Genomic DNA, 24,473 nt, shown 5'->3' on the forward strand with positions numbered 1-24,473 from the left:
CCTAGAGGGGTGGGATAGGGAGGGTGGGAGGAAGGGAGATGCAAGAGGGAAGAGATATGGGGACATATGTATATGTATAACTGATTCACTTTGTTATAGAGCAGAAACTGACACACCATTGTAAAGCAATTATACTCTAATAAAGGTGTTAAGAAAAAAAATCTGCTGTATCATCAGTAATTCATCATGTTCTAGAGTTACGAGGGACCTCACAAATGACAGAAATTGAAACAGCATAGAAAACAGAATTGGATAAGGACACACAATCTCCTACCACCTTATTCAAAAAGACACTTGGTATCTCCTTTTGGCCGTTAAGCTTTATCCTCCCATGACTGTTCTCTTTTACTGAAAATGGCAAACTCATGTTCTATTATCCCATACAAATTTTGAAGGGCCTTCACATGACAGTTTTCATCTTTATAACAGCATACAGGGTTGCTATTTTTTATACTCACTAATAATAATGACAGCACTATATCAGACCAAATGTTTTGTCTTAAGTCAGACAGTATAGGGCAAAGCCACAATTTCATTACTCAGAAATATTTATTGAGCATTTACCATGAACCAGGTATTATTTTAGACATTGGGGATATACTGGTAAACAAGACAGGAAAAAAATCCTTGCCCTCATGGAGCTTAGATTCTAGTGTAGGTGGAACATAATGAACAAGTAAATTAAAAATTTCACATATTTGGAGGAAATCAATACAGTGGTGAGGTCGAGAATATGAAGGAAGATTTACTTTAAGCCTTTTAGTCAGGGAAAGCTGTCTGAGGACAGATAACCGAGATGATAAATAAAATCTGAGAAGGAGTCAGGCTTAGAAAATTCTGGGGGAAGTGAACTCCAAAGACAGGGACGAGTAGGTTCAAATGTGGTCAGCAGTATTAAACCTTCAGTCTCCAGATTCTCAGTCCAGTGCTCTGTCCAAAATCACTGTTGACTCTTTTCTCCACCTCTGTTTAGAGAAGGTGCTTGTAGATAAACTTCTGTTTATGTGAACCCCATATTTATTGGTACTTCAGATGTGCCTCCAGAATGACTCATTCCATTTATAACGTGCCACCATCTGGTACTCCATACATCCATGATAGTGGAGTTGGAAGAGGAGCGCTTTTTCATTTATCTTCCAACATTGCTGCATGCCCAGTGTGTTAACATACGGCCCAATTAGCTAGAACAGGGCACTAAATGAGGCCAGTTGTAAATTCAATTTTTGTATGGGCCGCTTAGCTTTTTATTTTGTTCTGGCTGAAGGTTCGCTCTCCAACTGATTACAGTCTCATTAGTCCCCTCTAGGTTAGCCACTCTGCCAGCGTTTTTGGTGGACCTCCCCCTCTCCCCTCACCCCTATTCCTATTACAGGACCCTCCACAGAGTAGCTGTTCAATTAATGTCAGTTTGTTTCATCTTTTAAAAATTACGTACAGAAAGGACCTGAAGAAAGTTGATTTGTTGTACATCATATATTACGATCTGTATGAACAGTCTCTTTAAAAAAAAAAACTTTCTGAGGGATTGTAGTACTGAAATCCTTAGCACTATATAGTGTACCTATCTTCTCTCTCCTTTACAAAGCATATGTTCCAACCCAACGTTTTGGATCCATGGCTTATTGCATTTATATCCTTTTATGCCTAGATCCACCTGTGCTTCAAGGAAAATTTGAATGCTACTTCTTTTGTGAAGCTCTTCATGATTCCGCCTCCTTTCTTAAAACTCCCATAAGATGTTGTTATCTGTCCACATTTCTTTCATAGCATTTGTCACTTCCTGCTTTGTGTCATTTCTGTATACCTCTTAACCTCTTAGGTTGCTTCCATGCCCTGGCTATTGTAAATAGAGCTGCAGTGAACATTTTGGTACATGACTCTTTTTGAATTATGGTTTTCTCAGGGTATATGCCCAGTAGTGGGATTGCTGGGTCGTATGGTAGTTCTATTTTTGGTTTTTTAAGTCCTTAGCTTCTTGAGTGAGGGTTCAATCTCTAAAATCCACTTAAAACCACCAAAGAACCTGCTTCTCAGGGGAAGAGCATTAACCTTAAAGGCATTCAGAACTGGGTTCAATTTTTTTCTTCACCTCTTCTATTTAAAAAAAAAAAAGCATTTTCCTTAGATTCTGTTAGTTTCAGTTTTATCATCTGAGAAATAAGTGTGTAATAATATCTACCTGTGTACTTATTGTAATGACTGAATAAGGTGATGCATGCAAAGTCAGCGTTGTGTAAGATTCTAATTCTGCCTTTTAGCTCTGCAATTTAGGAAAATTATTTAACCTGCCTTACCCTCAACATCTTTATCTGTAAAATATAAAAAGTGATGACCCCGATCTTTTAAACTTATTTTGGAAATTAAACGAGTATGAAGTAGCTGACATAATTCTCAGCACATATTAACAATTCAATAAAAGCTAATTGTTTGTTTTTGCTGCTGTTGTTGTTCCTATATGACAATCACAGTGCCCAATACATAGTAGAAACTCTATAAATAATACTTATGGAGTATTGTAGTTAATACTCAAATTACTGGATATTGATTATGTGCTTAGACTATGTGCTAGGCCCTCTGCTTAACATGAGACACAAAAGTGAACACTAAAGATGTTGAAGTTTATAGATTAGCCAATAAAACACACATTAAACATATCATTTAATCCTGCATATAAAATATATTCAATGCATGGAGTTGCATAAATTTAAGATTTTATGGGTGAATGACATATACAGGGGAGAAGTCAGAATTCCCTGCACAAATTCTGGGCCTGATATTGCTGTGTTACTGCATGAAAGCATCCTTTACTTTTTTTAAGAAACCTGAATTTTTCTATAGATAATAAACATCAAATTTGGAAACCCAGTCATTTTCTAGATTTGGCTCAAAAGGCATTAAATTTGAAGAATGCAAAACACATTTATTGGGCAAAACTCTCTCCAAGAACCAAAACAAAATGGAAAAGGGACCATTCCTAGCAGTTTTCCCCCATTTTTTATTGCTCATACAAACTGCTTTTGTGGGATGTACTTTGGACAACTGAATTATGAGCCTTAACTTTAGCACTGCTCATCAATTTATCTTCTGTGACTCAACAGGATCTGACTGGAAGCCAAGGTCATAATTCAGTTGTTCTCAACACATAATATCAAGGGGAAGGAAAGCATCGCGCAAATGAAAACTTGGAAAGTACAATTCTGTAGAAGGATTTTTCTCCCCTTCTTACCTTTAAAAAGAAGATTTTTAAGCCTTTCTAGTCAGAAGTATTGTGGCACTGGAGGGAGATGAATTTAAGAAAAAAAAACAGAAGGAATTCTTGCCTTCTACTACATGAGTCATGTTTTAAATCACTCCTCAAATCGTTATTCTCCTTCCTTTACAGGTTGACATAGTGATTTTACTCCCCAAAGTACAAATAATTAATCAGCACTGTACTGATAATACCTGGTTAATGTTTTAACCTTCTCAGCAATCTATTTTTATACAATTCATACAATGCAAGTTGACTTTCTTCTGTAATTATCACTTAGAAGGAAGCTGTAGTGTGTGTATGTTTCACATGTGTTAAAAAAACTAAGAAACATTTTAAACAAATAGTGTTATCACATGTCAATCTAATGAAACCAGAAAGAGTAATGTATTCTTAATACACCATTAATTAATGTATGCATTTGCTTATAAAATGAAGAATGTATACTGTTAACAGATTGTGTTTCTTCAATAATGCTATTACTTATATAGGCATTGTGATTAATGAATATCAGAGAGAGAGAGAGATACAGAAAGAAAAAAAAGGCAGAAAAAAAGGCACCCATAGTTTTTACCATAGTGCCATAGTACCAAACAAATACTCATAGCATCTTGTATTTTACTTGTCCTTTTTTTTCATTTCTTTTCTTTCTTATTTTGTCTTTGACCAATGTTTCTATAATTCTTGTGTTCTACTTTGTACACAATTTTTGTATCCTGCTATTTAAATTTAATATTATAATATAAGCTTTTTCTCATGGTATTACAATTCCTGAAAACATAATTTTCATGGGTCTCCAATATCTTGTAGAATGTATGCAAATCTGGTAGGATAGATAGAAGTTCTCTGTCTCCAGCCCTTGGAATCCCTCCATTTTCACTCTTGGTTGGGAAGATAACATCTAAGCACAATAATTGGTTGAACTTATGCTGTGTATGGAGTGAAGTAGAGTGTCTTAGAGACTCCATGGTGAAGGCTCCACTATCTCCAACCAAAGTAGCAGTGGCATGAAATGGAACTTACTAGCTCATGTACAAAGTAGGACAATAAAGCTAGGCCCTAAAGGGAGAAAGGGGGGAAATCCAGAGGAGGAGGAAGAAAAGGAACCTAGGCATTTCTGGGTGTCCAGAGGAAGAAGACGTATGAAGGGGCAGCTGACTAGGAAGAGTAAAGGGAAATATACCATCCAATGGACTCTGGTATATTTACAACTATAACAATGTAAATTTAGATTCTCTGAAGACTAACTGAATTCAAATGCCTTCCCAGCAGTTGCAAAATATAAGAGCAGACATGACAACTTTTATTTAAATAATAGGCTTTGAATGAACATTGCTTGTTTACAAACTCTATAGTCTATAGGTTTAAAGTGTTCTCCATGTCTGGGGTAGGATGGGGCAGGAGAGAGAAGAAAAAATCTCACCCCAAATAGTTGAAGACTGTCCCTTTTTTATCTGAGCTCAATTCATATTTTGCTTTGCTGTAGGTTATTTATTTCATTGTTTGTATATCTACCTCCCCTACAAACCTGGTAGTACAAAACATTGTGCTTAAACACACACACACACACACACACACACACACACACACACACACATTTTCCTTCTTTCTGATAAATGACACATTGATTTGATTAGATCATTAAAACTTTTGTCCACACATTAATGAAACAATGGAACAAATACTGCCCAGAGAAATGGTTTGAATGTAAAACAAAGAAACAAAAGATAGCCACTTTTCAAAAATATGGTTTGTGTCTTGATTTAAATCCCTGATGTACAGAAAATGTCACTTGAAATACCCAGTACCCAGGAAATGTAGGGAAATGAGTAATTACTCATCATTTGACAAAAGCTTTCTCAGCGATCAATGCATGAACGATTAAAAGGTTGGGAGGTGGGGACGGACGTTGTTCTTTGGAGGCAAGAGCTGATCCAAGGGGAGAGTCCCTTGGAAATTCATTAGAGCCTGGTTGGAAGTCAAAAATAAAGAACCTAAAATGATCCTGGGCTCCCCGACCCACACCACACAAATGATGATGGAATGCATTTGTGAACCTTTCCTGATGCCTCCATCCTGAATTAATCACTCTTCCTACCCTGAACACATGACAATTTGCTTCAAACCCCATTTGGAATGCGTACTGCACTGGCTTCTTTTAAACTTAGTTGTATTCTCGCCTATCTTTCCTACCGAACTGTAAGATTTTCCAGGCTAGAATCCTTATCTGCAAGCCTACCCCTGGTTTTCAGTCTGAAGTGCTGTGTATTTAATTGGTATGAATTATCTAAAATTAAAATGTGACTTCTTCAAACATAATAGATTATTCATATTTGATAAAATGTATGGAATGTTCAAGCTTTTTTAATATTATTGCTGATAGGACCAGCTTTTTTGTGAAAAGGGAAAGCATATGTGTCTATATTTGTGAGTAAGGAAGTGACTGAGAGAAACAGGCAGACCAAGAGATAGAGAAACAGAACAGGCTCTGTATGTCTTCAAGATTTCTGTTTTAAGGTTAGCCTTTAATTTGATATTAAAATAGTTATATTGTATAATTTCTCAGCTCTATTAACTCATTTGAGTTAAAACATGGTTTATATTAATCAGCATATAAGTGATTCAGGAAAACAAAGGTAAGAATAAAGAATATGATATAGAGTATAAATAATAAACTGTTCAAAACAGAAAGGACTAAGGCATTATTCCAAAACCAACCCACCACATACAATTTCAGATTTAATTTTTTTTTTAAGATTTTCTATTTGGTTCATTTGGGGAAAAGCAAAAATATTTCCACTTCCAAAAATACACTGAAAACCACTGACAGTTTATTTCCTTCTCTAACAGTTAGTGTATCAATGACAAAGTTATTATCATTTGGGCACATTAATTTGAGTAACTATCAGTAATCTATGGAGCATGATAGTGTTATTATGATTCCTTTCAAGAAAATGAAATATGACACTAATAAGAATAATGATGTTCTAACTAACATTTGCATCATATGATAGCTTACAAAGCATTTTCACATGTTGAACTCCGTAATAATACCTAACGTGTTTTGAGTACTCACTGTCTGCCAGGCATAAAGCTAATTTTTGGGAGATTACTGCCTTTAATTTTACATCAATACCATAAAGTTGGCATTCTTATCATCATTCCAATTTAACTGATGGGAAAGATGTATCTCAAGTCATCTCAAAGATGACTTGCCAAAGGTTACACAGTGGTTGATGTAGGTTTGGTTTTTATTTTAATTTTTTAATTTAAATATACAAGTTGATATACAATATTATATGTTACATGTATACAATATAGTGAGTCACAATTTTTAAAGGTTATACTCCATTTATAGATATTATACAATATTTTCTATATTCTCTGTGTTGTGCAGTATATCCCTGTAGCTTATTATATACCTAATAGTTTATATCTTTCTACCCTACCCCATATTGCCCCTCACTCTTCCCTCTCCCCACTGGTAACCACTACTTTGTTCTCTGTATTGGTGAGTTTCCTTGTTCTGTTATATTCACTAGTTTGTTGTATTTTATTAAGATTCCACATATCAGTGATATCATACAGTATTTGTCTTTCTCTGACTTGTTTCACTTAGCATAATGCCCTGCAAGTCCATTCATGTGGTGCTAATGGCAAAATTTCTATCTTTTTTAAGTTGAGTGGTATTCCATTGTGAGATATATATATATATAGATATAGATATATATATATATATATATATATATATATGTATGTATCTCAATCACATCTTCTTTATCTATTCATCTGTTGATGGACACTTAGGTTGCTTCCATATCTTGGGAATTGTAAATAATGTTGCTATGAACACCAGGGTGCATGGAACTTTTCAAATTAGTGTTCTTGTTTTTTTCAGATATATACCAAGGAGTGGAATTGCTGTTTTTTTCATATATATATATCAAAGAGTTCTATTTTTAGTTCTTTGAGAACCCTCCATACTGTTTTTAACAGTGGCTGCACCAATTTACAGTCTAATCAACAGTGTATGAGGATTCCCTTTTCTCCACATTCTCGCCAACATTTGTTATTTGTGTTCTTTTTGATGCTAGCCATCATGACAGGTGTGAGGTGATATCTCATTGTGGTTCTGATTTGCATTTCCCTGATGATGTTGAACATCTCTTCATATGCCTGTTAGCCATCTGCATTTCCTTTTTGGAAAAATGTCTATTCAGTTCTGCCCATTTTTTAATTGGGTTGTTTGTTGTTTTTTGATTTTGAGTTGTATGATCTGTTTATATATGTTGGATATTAACCCCTGATCAGTCATATCATTTGCAAGTATTTTCTCCAATTTAGTAGGTTTTCTTTTCATTTTGTCAATGGTTTCCTTTGCTGTGCAAAAGTTTTTACGTTTAATTAGGTCCCATTTGTTTATTTTTGCTTTTATTTCCTTTGTTTTAGGAAATGGATCCAAAAAAATACTGCTATGATTTAGCAATGTCAATATGTCAAAGAGTGTTCCACCTGTTTTCCTCTAGGATTTTTATGGTATCTGGTCTTACATTACTTTACTTTATATCTTTACTTTATGTTAAATCCATTTTGAGTTTATTTTTGTATATCTTTACTTTATCTTTATCTTTACTTTATATCTTTACTTACTTTACTTTATCTTAAATATATCTTTACTTTATCTTAAATCCATTTATACTTTACTTTATCTTAAATCCATTTTGAGTTTATTTTTGTATATGGTGTTAGAGGATGTTCTAATTTCAGTCTTTTACATGTAGCCATCCCGTTTTCCCAGCATCATTTATTGAAGAGACTGTCTTTTCTCTATTGTATATTCTTCCCTCATCTGTCCATAGATTAATTGACCATAAGTGTGTGGGTATATTTCTGGGCTCTCTATTCTGTTCCACTGAATCATGTGTCTGTTTTTGTGCCAGTACCAAACTGTTTTGATTACTGTAGTTTTATAGTATAGTCTGAAGCCAGGGACTGTTATTCCTCCAGCTCTGTTCTTCTTTCTCAAGATTGTCTTGGCTATTCAGGGTCTTTTGTTTTTCCATACAAATTTTAAACAAAGGTAGTTTATTTCTACTTTTAAATACTATGGTATACAGCCTCCCTTAAAATAATATTGCCATTAAAGTTTGTCCAGGAAATAAATATTTAATCCATGTCTATTACCTTTTGAATTTTAAGCCATGTTTTTTAAAATAGTATTTTATGTTTATAAAACAATGCAAAATAAGTAACATTATCCTCATTGTGCAGATGATAAAACTAAGGCAATGCTAGGGTGACTCATAGTTAAAACTGCATAGTTGGCACTCAAATTCCTGTTGTTTGACCCTGAACCCTAGAATCTTTCCACTGTGGCTTATTGAAGAGCACAAATGGGCTTCAAATGTGCCAAAAGAAGAATGAAGGTTTTAGATATAGAAGAATCTTCAAAATGGGAAAATACATCTGGAAAACAAAGGTTCTTATGGGAATACCTCAATCCAAGGAGAAAAAGACTTGACTTCATCATCTCTGTAGTCAAGTTTTAGCAACTGCACACCATATAGGTTAGAAAGGAAAAGGTTTTGTTGTTGTTTTTAAAGTTGTTAAAGCACAGTCATATAGTGAATTAAATTCAATCCATTGAATGGCACAAATACAACTATCAAATACTAAGAGAGAAGAGTTTGTTGGTGATTCACAGTCTCTCAGATTTGTTACCAGCTTTGACCTTGTACTTTTAAGATACACAGACTAATCTTAATACAATGAGTTAGGACTATTTTAGAGTTAAAGAAGATCCCTCTCTATGTAAGACAGTCACCAAAATTCACCAATCTCCTTCCATTTTGTTTCAACTGTTTCATATTTTACTCTCACTTTAATGGCTTCAACCCTGTTCTTTCTGATGTGAAATAGCTTCCTAAATTTTGATTTGAGGTGGCTTCTAAGAACGTTGGTGACACACTCTCTGGGTCTTGCATTCCTGGCTTCTTTGGTTAGAGCAGTAGACCTAAGTGGAATTGACCAAATACTTCAGGCTCTTAGCAGTCTAGGCAAATGTTGGATTGAATTTTCCTATTCTCTTTGAAATTGGGTGTGGGAATGTGACTTGTTTTTTTTTCTAAGAAATGAGAGATGAAGTGATATGTCACTCCTGGATGAAAATTTAAAGAGGGAGGCCACAATTCATCAGATTGCCTTTGTACCGCTGTGGTTAATGTAGAAGTACACTTAGATAAAATGTCTTTCAGCCTGGATCCCTGAATTGCCACAATGAATAGGACCCTTATTTTAATCCCCACAACTAAAGCTAATAACTGAGATTTGAGGGGTTCTTTGTTACTTGGGCATACCTAAACATATATTACTGTTACAGGGAGATTAACTGACCTTAATAATGGCATTTCAAACAAAACTTTCTGGTCTCTATCTGTTCCTGTCCATCCCAATCCTTAATGTGTATAGATTCTTAATTCATGGATATACATAAGCATTAATTGCCACAAATGCTAAAACCATCCAAGTTAAACACTTATTTTTTCAACATTTTTATGCCCAGAGTCATTTCTACTGTTTCAATAATTTTACCCTTTTCAAACACCCACTTGTTACCCTTTTACTTTTATGACAAAGGAGAGTGTGCATGAGGATATTATGCCTCATAAAACTGCATATTATAACAATGTCTATGGAGAAATATATTTTCCTGAGATTGGAGGTTATCATTTGTGGAGTTATCATTTCTGGAGTTCAAGCGTAGCACCAAAATCAACCTTTTTAGATTCATTTAACATAAATGCAACTTTTCTCTTTCTAAAACCAAAGGCTGGAAACTACCTACACAAATCTTCATAATGTATCTTTGATATCAACTAGCATTTAAAAAACATTCTGATGTGTTAAGTATAAAGGAATCAGAGATATGCTGATTGAATTTTCCATTGAAGTTGAACATTTTAAAGAAAAAGACAAGGAAGAAAAGAAGTTGGGGGATGCATGTTGTTCTTTGCTTCACACAGAACATTTGAAAATCTGCCTGACCTCTTATTTTTATTTATTTAAATTAACAGCAGCAGCATTCACTGCCATCTGGTCCACAGGCACAGTGAGCTAATTTAAAAAAAAAAAAAAAAAAAAAAGGAACTTCAAACTATCATTTAAACCTTTTAAAATAATTCAGCCAATACAAGGGTTGAAAAAGCATCACTTGGATTGGCAAACCAGAGGAACTAGGTCCCAGAGGGCAGTAAATCTGGATTTAGCCAGAGCTAAATGTGTGTTGAGAAAATTTTGATGGAGACTTCCCCAGGAGTAACTGTACATTCCCAAGGAAGAACTTGGAATGAAAACTGGGCTGTACCCAATGCTAAATGCAACTATTTGGAAGACTTTCCACCCTTTTATCTCCCCAGCTCAGATTATAAACTTTGTTAGCAGTTTCAGTTGGTGTTTTTGTCTCTACATAGTACTCCAATTTGAAATCTTATTCCACATTGGGAATACATCCCGTCAAAGCAACAGCATCCTATATTCATTTTGCATTCTATAGGTCATTGAGTTTTTCATTTAGTTTGAAATGTCTTGAAGCCCTCATCAAAGGTGATGCTAAAAGAACAATTTTTTTTTTTTTTTTTTTTGTGGTACGCGGGCCTCTCACTGTTGTGGCCTCTCCCGTTGCGGAGCACAGGCTCCGGACGCGCAGGGTCAGCGGCCATGGCTCACGGGCCCAGCTGATCCGTGGCACGTGGGATCTTCCCGGACCGGGGCACGAACCCGTGTCCCCTGCATTGGCAGGCGGACTCTCAACCGCTGCGCCACCAGGGAAGTCCAAGAACAATTTTAATAAGTCATCTAGTGCTTCTCTCAGCCCACACATATTTTTGGCAGCACAGGAATATTGCTTTCTGCCATCTGTGCAGAATAGAATTTGGATTTTTGTTCAGGGTCAGTTAGAATGTGCTTAAGACCCAACGTGTAGCTAGGCTTTGATTCTTGCTCTAAACTTTTGATATGTGTTGTTTAGAATTTAAAGTGGTTTCACTAAAATCTTCTCTTTCTTTTCTGTAGCTGACATATTGTACTAATAAAGTTTAAAATAAATTCTTTTCAGTAGTAGTTGGCTGTTTTGTTTTTATGGCGATCTAATCTAACATCATTTCATTCAGTTTGTTTTGAAGATACACTCTGGGAGAGGAATAATTTAAGAATACACGACAGTCGTTGTATATACCAAGGTATAAACACAAAATCTGACTGAGGAATGTCTATGCACCAAGCAAATTTCTCAGTAATCTTTGTACTTGATATTTTCATTCCCATTCTGACAGATGAAGAAACTGAGGCTCAATAATGATACACAACTAGTAAGAAGTAGAATTAGGCTGTTAACTTAGGTTTGTGTTGTGCCAAAGCTTATGTTCTACTTAAAGAAACATGCTCCAATAATATTCACTTCTTTTCAATAAAGATGCATAAGTTCCTATTATTTGCTGAGGACTACACTGAGTTCCTTGGGAAGAAAGAAACTGAAACAGGAGGTCTCATTCTTTCAGAATTTTTAAATATAAATGAACAAGGTAGCACACATAGGAAGTAACCTCTATATTACTGCAAGGATGTTCTTTCTCAAACACAAAGCTACTTACATACCATTTTGTTGAAAAATGTCTTTAGTGTCTTTCTGTCTACAGGATAAAGCCTAAATTATTTAACATGACATTAACTGAACCTCTGCCCATTTCTCCAACTTAATTTCCAATATGCTAATGTCCTTATAGCCTACATTCCAGCTACCCCAAACTACGTGTGCTTTCTGGAATGTGACTTTTTGTCACTATCCTAAAATTTTGCTGTTCCGATTTTTCTATCTGGGATTTCTTTCCATCATTTTAAAGGCAAGTTTTTGTCAAGAATCATCTGAAACAATACCTCTTTCATGGATTATGCTTTTTATCACCTGTAAACCACATCCATGCTTCTTCAACATAGCTATGGCAGCTACAGCTTATGTTTACATACTTTCTTCCTGGGTAGATTGAATTTTACAGTCTCAGGGCCATGTTCAGGGTATGTGGTAGAATTACAGCCATTAAATATTCTTTTAATAAGCAAAAAACTGAGAACAGGAGAGAGAGGGTGGGTGAAAGGACCATCCAAATCTCTTGTAGGAGAGCAATAGGAAGCCCCGCAATAAATCTTATGAAAATTCAAAGCAAATAAATTCTATCATCATAAAGATTAGCTAGTTAATCTTTAACTAGGCTTCCATTAAAATAGTAGACACATATCAATAAAAATGACACAGGTCACTTTAGCTACCATGTACTCAGAGAGGGGGGTTCCAACAGAGATCTTCTTTAAAATACAACAAACACACTTTAGTTACTGTGAATGAGAGAGAAAAGTACAGCTGTCCACACTGACATCTCAACTCTGGCCTAGATGATGGTCTTACACAGACAGACACACACATGATGAGAGTCTCATACAGACACACACACATGCATGCACACGCCATGTGCACACACTCTCTTTTAAAATAGATTTTGGTGCTTATAAATACAAGATGACCAATATTATACATGTTACAAAAAATTTTGATTGTATTTCTTTGGTGTTTCCTTTTCTCTTTTTATTTATTCAGTTAGTTATGGCAGTAACTGTAACAGTCATTTAGTATCACTTCTGCTTCAGTAAATTACCTTGCTTTATCCCGGGGGTGGGGGGAATACAACTAAAACTCAAAGAAGAATGTAATAAGCCCTAGAACAATATATACATTGCACTGAGATAGGATTAGCTCCTTCAGAAAGTGGTAGGGTTTAGCACAAGAGGTATGAGAGTGGACGCCCAGGGATCTTCTTAATGGGAGATTGCCACTAGGAAAAAAAAAAAAAAAAAAGAAAAACAGGAAAAAAGAGAACATGGTTAACCACAGAGGAAGGGTAGTAAAAAGAAGAGAGAGGGTAGGGTAACCAGTAAGAAAGCAAACTATATTATTTTCCCAGTGCCACATCCTGGGCCAAAAATCTTGCTCATTCAGGGAATTGGCAGAGATGAATCATTTTTCTCATTTTCAGTTTTTGGTACATTCTTTCTGAGCAGCTCATTTGAAGAATGTAAACTCCAGGAACATGGATCTGTGTATCCCAGAGCTTTCAGAGTGACGAGAATCCTGGCTGTTGGTTGAATGAAGAAGCAAGAATACCCTAGTGTCTGACACCAAAGTCCTAGGTGTGTGCCCTTAACCTGCCTCTATCTCCAGCCTCAGCTTTTGCCACATCATAGTTAACCTACTGCAGCCTCACAGGTCTGCTTCTCACCAATGAGTCCTCCAAGCTTCTGGCATTTGTTTTGGTCTGAAACCCTATGTCACCCTGCCCAATAGATACATAGTATGAACCACAAAGCAAGTCTGATGTGTAATTACAAATTTTCTAGTAGCCACACTAAAAATGTAAATTAGACATGTGAAATTAATTTTGATAGTAATTTTTTGTTTAACCCAATATATATAAAACATTAACATTTGAGAAATAGTCTATATAAAAATGGAGGTATGAACAAGGTATTTTATTTTCTTTTATTTTTATAATAACATGTAGAAGTTTTTGTGTATACTGGACTTACAGCACACCTAAATTTACACTAGCCGTTTTTCATGTCCTTCATTGGACAGTGCAGTTCAAACCCTTGCTGTCTTCACTCTCCTCCCTCCGCCTTTCCCTGGGAAGCTGTTCTAATCTGCTATTATGGCTTAGAGAAAAGCTTCCCTTTCTGGAGATCAGATTTTACCTCTATATCATATACTCTCTTATAAAATTCTTCATTATAGAAATTCTATGCTAATGAGTAATAACTCTTGGTGCTATCAGTTTAAAATCTGTATTCCTCACTAGACTGAAGGCTCCAGGAACACTTCTTTCATATTAATCCTTATATCCCCTGTGCTTACATAATATCCAACAAGAGGAGAAATTTAATTAATACCTATTGAATAATCATTATTTAGTGCCTCTGACCCTTTATTTCCTCATCTATATAACAGGGATAAAAACGCCTATCTCATAGAGTGACTATAAGAATTAAACAACTTCATACATTCATGCATGTTTGTGTGTGTGTGTGTGTGTGTGTGTGTGTGTGTGTACTTAGAACAATGGCTAATACATCATAAGTTCTATATAGGGTCTGGCTTTTGGTAACAGTCATAGCAGTACGACTAAATCTAATTTTGTGAGGATTAAGGCAGACAGATTGAGGAGGGTGTCTGGCATATGATAGTGCTACTTTTAAAAATTTTGTTATGCTCAGTCTATTATTTCATATAAATGTCATAGCATATGCTCTAGTAATTAAACCTCTTAGTATTAATTTGTAGTCCCAAACTTGGATTGCAATATTCTTAAGAGGTCCAGGAAAATAAAGAGTATTCTTCATTTAACAGCAGGCTGCACATATAATTACTAGAAGAAATGCAGAATTAAGCTTTAATTAAGGCCCACATGAGACTGCTTGGTGAATGTGTCTAGGTGGTAATATTGCTCATCTGTAAACCATAACTTCTAGAGTTTAGTATTTCCCTTTCCATCAATGTTTTTTTTTTTCAAGTATCACAATGTTTATTGATAGATACAAGTATATAAAATCAGGGCATGAACATGACTTGATAAATTAAGTAGACTTAATTTCAATACTATAATACAAGGGACCAATTCAAATTCTCACCATTAGTTTCACACTCACAAAGACCACTTCAAGGGCACTTACAATCTCTCAAAATGTATCAGTTTTGTGCAAGTAAACCATGTTTCTTTTAAAAAGACTTGTGCACTTGCTCAGGCTCAAGGATATTAAAATCTAGCACATAAAACCCATTACTAGAGGTAGAAATACTGGCAATATACTATTACGGCAGCAATCATCAATTACAGTTAAGAATTTTTCTGTAACAACCAAATGGATAAGTAAATATTGCAACAACCCAAGTATTACTAAGCAAAGTGCATTTCTACAGTATTCAGTGTTGCTATTCAGTTTTCTAACTTAAAACAATCTATGATAACTGGCAGCAAAGAAGGTCCCTGCAATAGACTGACTCTGCTTGAGAACTTATGATGTAATTATTGCATGCTGCTAATATACTATCTAAACATTAAAGATACTCCTAAAATATTTGATGGTAGACTATGATTAAGACATTACACTGCAAAAAAACTTATGCAGAAGGAAATCCTAACTGACACGCTTCTGCTTTAAATATTGTGCAAACATTACAGCAGAATGAACTTTCGCAGTGGTTAGGTCAAATGCAGTTACGTCACAGTAATGGTATGTTTTGCACAATTTAAGGCTTTGGTTGATTCTTTTAGTCAGCTTCTTCCTCTGATTCTTCTTCTTCAGCAGTTTCTAGCCAGGTTAGTCACTGATTCACCTGGAACAAAGCCTTGCCTTTCCCTGGGAACTCTTGGGTTATATCTTCTTTCCAAGCCAAGAAACCTTCTTCAATAATTTCCATGTCATAGAAGTGAACAAAAAAGCAAAGTAACATGCCTTTTGGGAAGTTGCTATTGTAGCAGTGCACCTGAAGAGCACAGAGGGCACTGACTTGTAGATCAATGTGATCATGAAGGAATTTCTGCATTACTGGCTTGAAGGAAAGAAGCAGTTGTTTTTCCTGCTCTGTTCTTTGGAAGGAGCAGAGGAAGAATCTCTCTCATCACTGGTGGGTTTACTTCACTAGAAAGGTACTGTAAGAAGCTAGTCACTAAGATGTTCACAAATCCTTTACCTACATGAAGTTTGGGAGAGATGTTATCTTTAATCCACTTATATATGGTTTGAGGAGATGATCCAACTTTATTTGCTTTAACAGTGCCTTCTCCAATTTGAGGAGTGGGAATAAGAAACTCAGTCCGTTTCCTCCCAAGATCTCCAACATGTGGTCCTTATTCTGATCAATTTCTGGGAGAATTTTCTGCATATTAACCTTGCTTTGTTGGAAAAGCTCTGTTAACCACTCTCAATCTTATAATTTAGCTAATTGCTGAAGACAAACTAAGAAGAGAGGAAAATGGGTGCCACTTTCCAGTGGCTGAGCTAGTTCTGAAATGCTCACCAGCTCCCAAATGATAGCATGGGCTTCAAACTGTGCTAAATATGATTTCACCAAGGGGATATCAATCTCCAGTTTGGGGCACTGGTCCAATGCACTCAGGAAAGACTGCATGAAGTTGTCACTTGTGGCCATCCCTTCCTGTTTGAGTAAACTGATCAAAGAACTTGCTTTTTCTTTATCTTCATCGCTTCTATCTAGTGACAGGATGATTACTTTGCTTAATATCTCAGGGAGAAAGTGTTTAGAAGCCCTCATCTCTCTTACACCATTGACAGCTTCGTTTGCATTTCCACTATTCAGATACTTGGTTACAACAGTTTTGGTTAGTTTAAGCAGTTCTTCCTTTGGTGGTGGTGGCTTTTTACTGGTCTTGGCAGGCTTTTCCTGAATAAGTGGTGGATTAGTTTTGAGACCAGCTGAGGTGTCTGTCCCAGAGGTGGTGTTTGAGTGTGTGGTGGTTGTGCACTAGAAGGAATCATAGTTATCTGGGGCTGAAGCTTTGGCACTTGATTTTTATTCATTAGGAAAGACTGAGCAGGCCTCAGGCTAATCTCATCTGCATTAAGCTGTCCTTTCTTAGAAAACTGAGGTGGCATATCCTTCAACTGTCCTTGCAGCTGGGATAAAACTCTCTGACTCTGGTTATGGTAGAGCTGGCTTAGCCCCTGGCTTTTCATAAACTTGCCTCCCATCTCCCCAAACTGTGATTGTGTGGGAGGTATGATGTGTCCCCCATGGCCACTGAAGAGTTGATTTGAACGATGACGCCCCTTAGTGGGTGAAAATCTGTCCTGGATAACTCCTGGACCAGTACCAATTCTGCTACCTGGCATTTGTCCAAACATATCAGCAAGTCCTCCAAGTGGGTCCCTATCCATTGTCATCCTGGGTGGCATGAACGGTTCCTCCAGAAAGAAGTCACTTCTCATCCCTTGAGCCATAGGAGCAGGAATAAACACTCCTAGATCTTTTACCGCATCTTGATGGATTTGATTGATCATCTTTGGTCCATTGTCAAGAAAAGCCTTGCGAGGAATCCAATGGTGTTCTTTCAACTCTATGGTATGCTGCAGCAGGAAACGAATCCTCACCAGCAATTCCTTACTTAACATCAAGGAGCACATTTGGGCAAAGTACTGATCCATTAAGGACTTGGCTCTTTCTTTGTCTAATCTAGGTCCCACTGTCCTCATTATCTGACAGAGGCACTCCAAATCCTCTTCCATATCTTTGAGTTGGAGTCTCTTCTTTTTTTCCAAAAGTGTTTTGGAAGGATAGATTCATAAATAAGATCCAGCTTTCCAAGTTCTCCAACGAATCTGATGTTCCCCAACATCTTGATCTTAGTAATGGCTCTCTGTTCCTCCTCCTCGGGGAGGAGGGGATTTTCACGCGTATCATAGATATCAACATTTCTGGTTCGGTTTTCAAATTCATCTTGTAATTTGGAAATTCAGAGGCGTCTGAATGTTGTGCTTTGCTTCTGTCCTGGTTGACCCTCTGCTGCTGGGCCATCGAAGTTTGGTTCATCTTCTGCCAATCGCAGACATAGCTGAGCACACAGTGAGCTATACTTCGGGCTTTGTCCACAATCAGCAGTATGATCCCTTTAAGGATGAGTTTAGACTCTACACCCACAATGAGGAGCTCAAGGCAAAGCTTGTCAAACTTCTCAGGAGTAAGCTTACTTAGTATGCCTCTTACTTTCCTGAAGATTGCATCATGTCGTTCTCTTTCATTTGCATAGTTGTTTGCTATGGAGTTGTCACCTCGCCTAGTGTTTCCTGCAGGAATCCATTTCTGCGCGTTTTTGCCCTGGGGATTTCCCCAGGAACTCACTGTTGCCAGCAGTCTTGAGATAGTGCTGAGGTGCACCCCGGCTTCCTCCTCCGCCAGAAGAAGCACTGAAATGAGAAGTACTGCCTTCTGCAATCTCACTCTTCACTTTGGCAGCATGACAATGAAGAATCTTCGAAAGAATAATATTAATGGATGGGGTGGGAAGGGAAGGGGATGGGAGAAATGAAAAACCTTCACCGAGAACTCAGCATTTGCCACTGCAGCTGCCTCCTCAGGATCTGGTCATCGGGGACGGGGAAGAGAGGGGGAGGGGAACGGAAAAGAAAAAAGGCGGAGGGAAGGGGGAGGAAGGAGTCGCCCCTTCCAGCAATGTTATGTGATTTAAGAAGGCATTTGAGTTTCTGTAGTTTTATTTGTCTAATGAGAGGTAGGACTGGTGATTATTTCCTAAATTTGGGCCAGTCATGAAAATCTGTCCCCATAACTGATTCTTCTTTAGCCCCCTCTGCAGAGACATACACTGTTAATCAGCTTATTGTACTTTCCTTTTCCTTTCATTGTCTTTACTCCTTCCATCTGAAGTGTAGTTGTAATAAAGTCAGTCGAGCCTCCTGCAGGCTAATGTGGACTGGGAAATAATGGGTTACACCTATAAGGCCTCTCTAGCTTGCAAATGATAAGAATCCGTAGTGACTATCCAGTCCATCCAACATTAAAATAGAAATCTAATAGTATAAAATGGTTGTAAAGATAACCCAATGTCCCAGGCAAGGATTTAAAACGCTTTAAGTAGAGTTGATTTACAATGTTGTGTTAGTTTCTGGTATGTGGAAAAGTGATTCAGATATACATAAACACACACACATACATATATGATTCATATATATATACACACACATACATATTCATATATATTTTCTTTTTCATATTCTTTTCCATTATGGCTTATTACAGGATATTAAATATGGTTCCCTGTGCTATACAGTAGAACCTTGTTTAAAAAGCCTTTTTTAAAAAGCAGATGTTAACCCTCAAGAGGGAGCCATCTACAACTCAGTATAAAGGACTTAGTTGCCACAATAACCCTTTGTTCTGGACAAAAGTCTGATATGTTCACTGATTTCTACAATCAAAAGATGACTACATGGTGAAATTAGGCTGATTTTCCTTACTGAGGCCCAATAGTCAGTAAGTGGCCAGAATGGCCAGTAGGGATATGGAGATCCTATGGGTCACAGGCAGGAGTGGAGGTACCACCAAATTGCAGCTCAGATTATCACCAAGAGAAAAGTTAATGGCTTTTAATCAAGAAAGCCAAGATAAGTGGGCTTTCAAAGAAAGGGAAGCAAGAAATTGGAGACCTGTGGAGGACATAAAACAAAGGGGAGTAGCTGGAGAAGGATTACTGTGCACATTTCATATTTAACACTCGATAATGCCTCTGCCTGTGGGTAAAAGCTAAATAAATTAGAAAATGTTAGTAGGATTTATCATGCATCATGCAAATAAAAAGGTTGGAATTCAGTCTGATGTGAGTTACTTTGAATTCTGAAACCACAATTTAATAGCTGCGTGCTCTTTGTCTGCTTACTTAAGCTTGATAAGCTTCCACAGTCTCTACTTCTAAAGTAACAGGGAAATGCCTACGGTACAGATTTCTTTTGGCTTTCTTTGAATTACTAAATGGCACAGAACAGATCTAAATAATGCTATTTCTCTTTTCTGTCCCCCTCTTTCTTTCATCTGAATGGCACTGTGTTTGTACAATTCTGTAGTTAGCATGATCAAACCTTCTTCAGATTTCACACTGCACACTTAGGAATACAAACCAAATTAAAGAGAAGAATGTGACAAAATTGCAATGGTGAGTGTGTGTGTGTGTGTGTGTGTGTGTGTGTCTTGTAAAAGTTGAAGGTATTGATTAAAAAGTCTCCATTTCTTAAATTATTTCTGGCTCAATTTTCTAGACTTTCAGGTACTTTTAAGATCTTTTTATTCTTAGGAATAAAACATTCATTTTTGCATACAAATAACTAGCTGGAGATAGAAGAATAGAGAAATATACTCAGTAGGAATTAGTAACTTTAAGATAGTAATGAGCATAACATAACTATCTTCATCACTTTCATATACACTGCCTTCTTACACACCCACAATAATCAGGTGAGATAGGTAATTACTAGTCATACTTCACAGACAGAGATTATAAGACTCATCTTAAGGCCACAGAGCAAAAAGTTGTAGGCTCTCTAAATCTCACCTTTTCATATAATATTGCTGCTGCCAAATGCAACAATATTTTCTTGTGTAAAAAGATCACATTTTAATTTCCCCTGATGTTACGAAAACACAAGTACTAGAGAGGAATGTGGTTGACATTAAAACCACTGAAAACAAACTAAGCACTCTTTTTACGGAATCTTTCCAATTTAGGAAAGCCCATAACTATAAACAAAGAAAGTACCATACAGAAGAGAATGAGATAACAGTTACTATCTAGGAAATATTATCCAAAGTTTACGTGAATAGGCCTTCAGTCCCAGACATTTAAAGTCTACTAGTTGTGGGCCTAACAGCAGTATACCCAAATGATAGAGTATCCAGGACAGTATGATGATACCTGCTTTAAGAGAAGTCATTTCCAAATCACTGAACCTTGAACAATGAAAGGTGAGCACTACTGGCATACCTGTTAGACTGAACAAACCCAGAACACAGTATACATGGATCAGACCTTTGCTATCTATAAATATTACATAAGCATTCAGTATTGGACAGCTCTGGGCTTTCTGAGTATAGGCATTGTTCTTCAAGATAGGCATATGTAATACCATGTAGTATACAGAAAAAAAAATTAATTGGGAAAGGAAGACCTTAATCCCAGCTGATTAATTCTCTCTGAAAAGTTATCTATGGTCTCTGAACTGTCATTTACCTGAGATCAAAATCTCTGACCTGCCTACATCACAGAATACTTAGGAATTATCACAGAACTAAAATACCCCATATTGTGTAAAGAACAGACAGATTATAAGGAGGTGTTATTCTCAAAACAAATTTAAAACTTCCTGTTGTTTCAATCCATCTAGCTTATTATATGTGAAACTTCTTTTAAATACTAATTTTATTATATTTATTTTTTTAAATATGGAGCTCATGAATTACTTTTTTAATTAATATTTTTATAAAGCACGCTCTTATTAGTTATCTATTTTATACATATTATAATGTATGTATGCCAATTCCAATCTCCCCATTCATCCCACCACCACCAAGCCGCACCCCACTTTCCCCCATTTCTGTCCATACTTTTGTTCTCTACATCAGTGTCTCTATTTCTGCCTTGAAAACTGGATCATCTGTACCATTTTTCTAGATTCCACATATATGCATTAATATACGATATGTGTTTTTCTCTTTCTGACTTAGTTCACTCTGTAGGACAGTCTCTAGGTACATCCACGTCTCTGCAGATGACCAATTTCGTCCCTTTTATGGCTGAGTAATATTTCATTTTATATATGTAGCACATCTTCTTTATCCATTTGTCTTTTGATGGGCATTTAGGTTACTTCCATGACCTGGTTATTGAAAATAGTGCTGCAATGAACATTGGGGTGCATGTGTCTTTTTGAATTATGGTTTTCTCTGTGTATATGCCCAGTCGTGGGATTGCTGGGTCATATGACAATTCTATTTTTAGTTTTTTAAAAACCCTCCATAATGTTCTCCAGAGTAGCTGTATCAATTTATATTCCCACCAACAGTGTAGGAGGGTTACCTTTTCTCCACACCCTCTCCAGCATTTGTGGTTTGTAGATTTTCTGATGATGCCCATTCTAACCGGGGTGAGGTGATACCTCATTGTAGTGTTCATTTGCATTTCTCTAATAATTAGTGTTGTTGAGCATCTTTTCATGTGCCTCTTGGCCATCTGTATGTCTTCTTTGGAGAAATGCCTATCTAGGTCTTCTGCCCATTTTTTGATTGGTTTGTTTGTTTTTTTAATATTGAGCTGCATTTGCTGTTTATATATTTTGGAGATTAATCCTTTGTCCGTTGATTCGTTTGCAAATATTTTCTCCCATTCTGAGGATTGTCTTTTTTGCTTTGTTTATAGTCTCCTTTGCTGTGCAAAAGGTTTAGAGTTTCATTAGATCCCATTTGTTTATTTTTGTTGTTATTTCCATTACTCTAGGAGGTGGATAAAAAAGATATTGCTGTGATTTATGTCAAAGAGTGTTCTTTCTATGTTTTCCTCGAAGAGTTTGGTAGTGTCTGGTCTTACATTTAGGTCTTCAATACATTTTGAGTTTATTTTTGTGTATGGTGTAAGGGAGTGTTCTAATTTCATTCTTTTACATGTAGCTGACCAGTTTCCCCAGCACCACTTACTGAAGAGACAGTCTTTTCTCCATTGTATATCCTTGCCTCCTTTGCCATAGATTAGTTGACCATAGGTACATGGGTTTATCTCTGGGCTTTCTATCCTGTTCCACTGATCTATATTTCTGTTTTTCTTCCAGTACAATATTGTCTTGATTACTGTAGCTTTGTACTAGAGTCTGAAGTCCAGGGATCTAATTCATCCAGCTCCATTTTTTTCCCTCAAGATTGCTTTGCTACTAGGGGTCTCTTGTGTCTCCATATAAACTTTAAGATTTTTTGTTCTAGTTCTGTAAGAACTGCCCCTGATAATTTCATAGGGATTGCATTGAATCTGTAGATTGCTTTGGGTAGTATAGCCATTTTCACAATATTAATTCATCCAATCCAAGAACATGGTATATCTCTCGATCTGTTTGTGTCATCTTTGATTTCTTTCATCAATGTCTTATAGTTTTCTGAGTATATGTCTTTTACCTCCTTAGGTAGGTTTATTCCTAGATATTTTACTCTTTTTGTTGCAATGGTGAATGGGAGTGTTTCCTTAATTTCTCTTTCAGATTATTCATCATTAGTATATAGGAATGCAAGAGATTTCTGTATATTAATTTTGTATCCTGCAACTTTACCAAATTCATTGATAAGCTCTAGTAGTTTTCTGGTGGCATCTTTAGGATTATCTATGTATAGTATCATGTCATCCGCAAACAGTGACGGTTTTACTTCTTCTTTTCCAACTTGTATTCCCTTTATTTCTTTTTCTTCTCTGACTGCCGTGGACATTCTTGTCTTGTTCCTAATCTTAGAGGAAACGCTTTCAGTTTGTCACCGTTGAGAATGATGCTTGCTGTGGGTTTGTCGTATATAGTCTTTATTAGGTTGTGGTAGGTTTCCTCTAGGCCCACTTTCTGGAGAGTTTTTATCATAAATGGGTGCTGAATTTTCTCAAAAGCTTTTTCTGAATCTATTGAGATTATCATATGGTTTTTATCCTTCAATTTGTTAATATGTTGTATCACATTGATTAGTTTGCATATATTGAAGAATCCTTGCAACCCTGGGATAAATCCCACTTAACCATGGTGTATGATCCTTTTAATGTGTTGCTGGATTCTGTTTGCTAGTATGTTGTTGAGGATTCTTGCATCTATAGTCATCAGTGATATTGGTCTGTAATTTTCTTTTTCTGTAGTATGTTTGCCTGGTTTTGGTATCAGGGTGCTAGTGGCCTTGTAGAATGAGTTTGAGACTGTTCCTTCCCCTACAATTTTTTGGAAGAGTTTGAGAAGGATGGGTGTTAGCTCTTCTCTAAATGTTTCATAGAATTCCCTGTGAAGCCATCTGGTCCTGGACTTTTGATTGTTGGAAGATTTTTAACCACAGTTTCAATTTCATTACTTGTGATTGGTCTGTTCATATTTTCTATTTCTTCCTGGTTCAGTCTTGGAAGGTTATACCTTTCTAAGCACTGTCCATTTCTTCCAGGTTGTCCACTTTATTGGCTAGAGTTGCTTGTAGTAGTCTCTTAGGATGCTTTGTATTTCTGTGGTGTCTGTTGTAACTTCTATTTTTTCATTTCTAATTTTATTTATTTGAGTGCTCTCCCTCTCTTTCTTGCGAGTCTGGCTAAAGTTTATCAATTTTGTTTATCTTCTCAAAGAACCATCTTTTAGTTTTATTGATCTTTCTATTGCTTTTCTGTTTCTATTTCATTTATTTCTGCTCTGATCTTTATGATTTCTTTCCTTCTACTAACTTTGGGTTTTGTTTGTTCTTCTTTCTCTAGTTCCTTTAGGTGTAAGGTTAGATTGTTTATTTGAGATATTTCTTGTTTCTTGAGGTAGACTGTATTGCTATAAAATTCCTTCTCAGAACCGCTTTTGCTGCATCCCATAGGTTTTGGATCATCGTGTTTTT

General features: G+C 36.3%; 1 pseudogene; it reads right to left on the reverse strand.

Annotated features, from left to right (window-relative positions):
- Positions 1-14,854: 14,854 nt before the first annotated feature.
- LOC137214522 (eukaryotic translation initiation factor 4 gamma 2 pseudogene) overlaps positions 14,855-24,473 on the reverse strand; it is a 197,051-nt pseudogene continuing 187,432 nt past the window's right edge.

The sequence above is a fragment of the Pseudorca crassidens genome, chromosome 20 (genome assembly GCF_039906515.1).
Source record: "Pseudorca crassidens isolate mPseCra1 chromosome 20, mPseCra1.hap1, whole genome shotgun sequence".
Classification (NCBI taxonomy): domain Eukaryota; kingdom Metazoa; phylum Chordata; class Mammalia; order Artiodactyla; family Delphinidae; genus Pseudorca; species Pseudorca crassidens.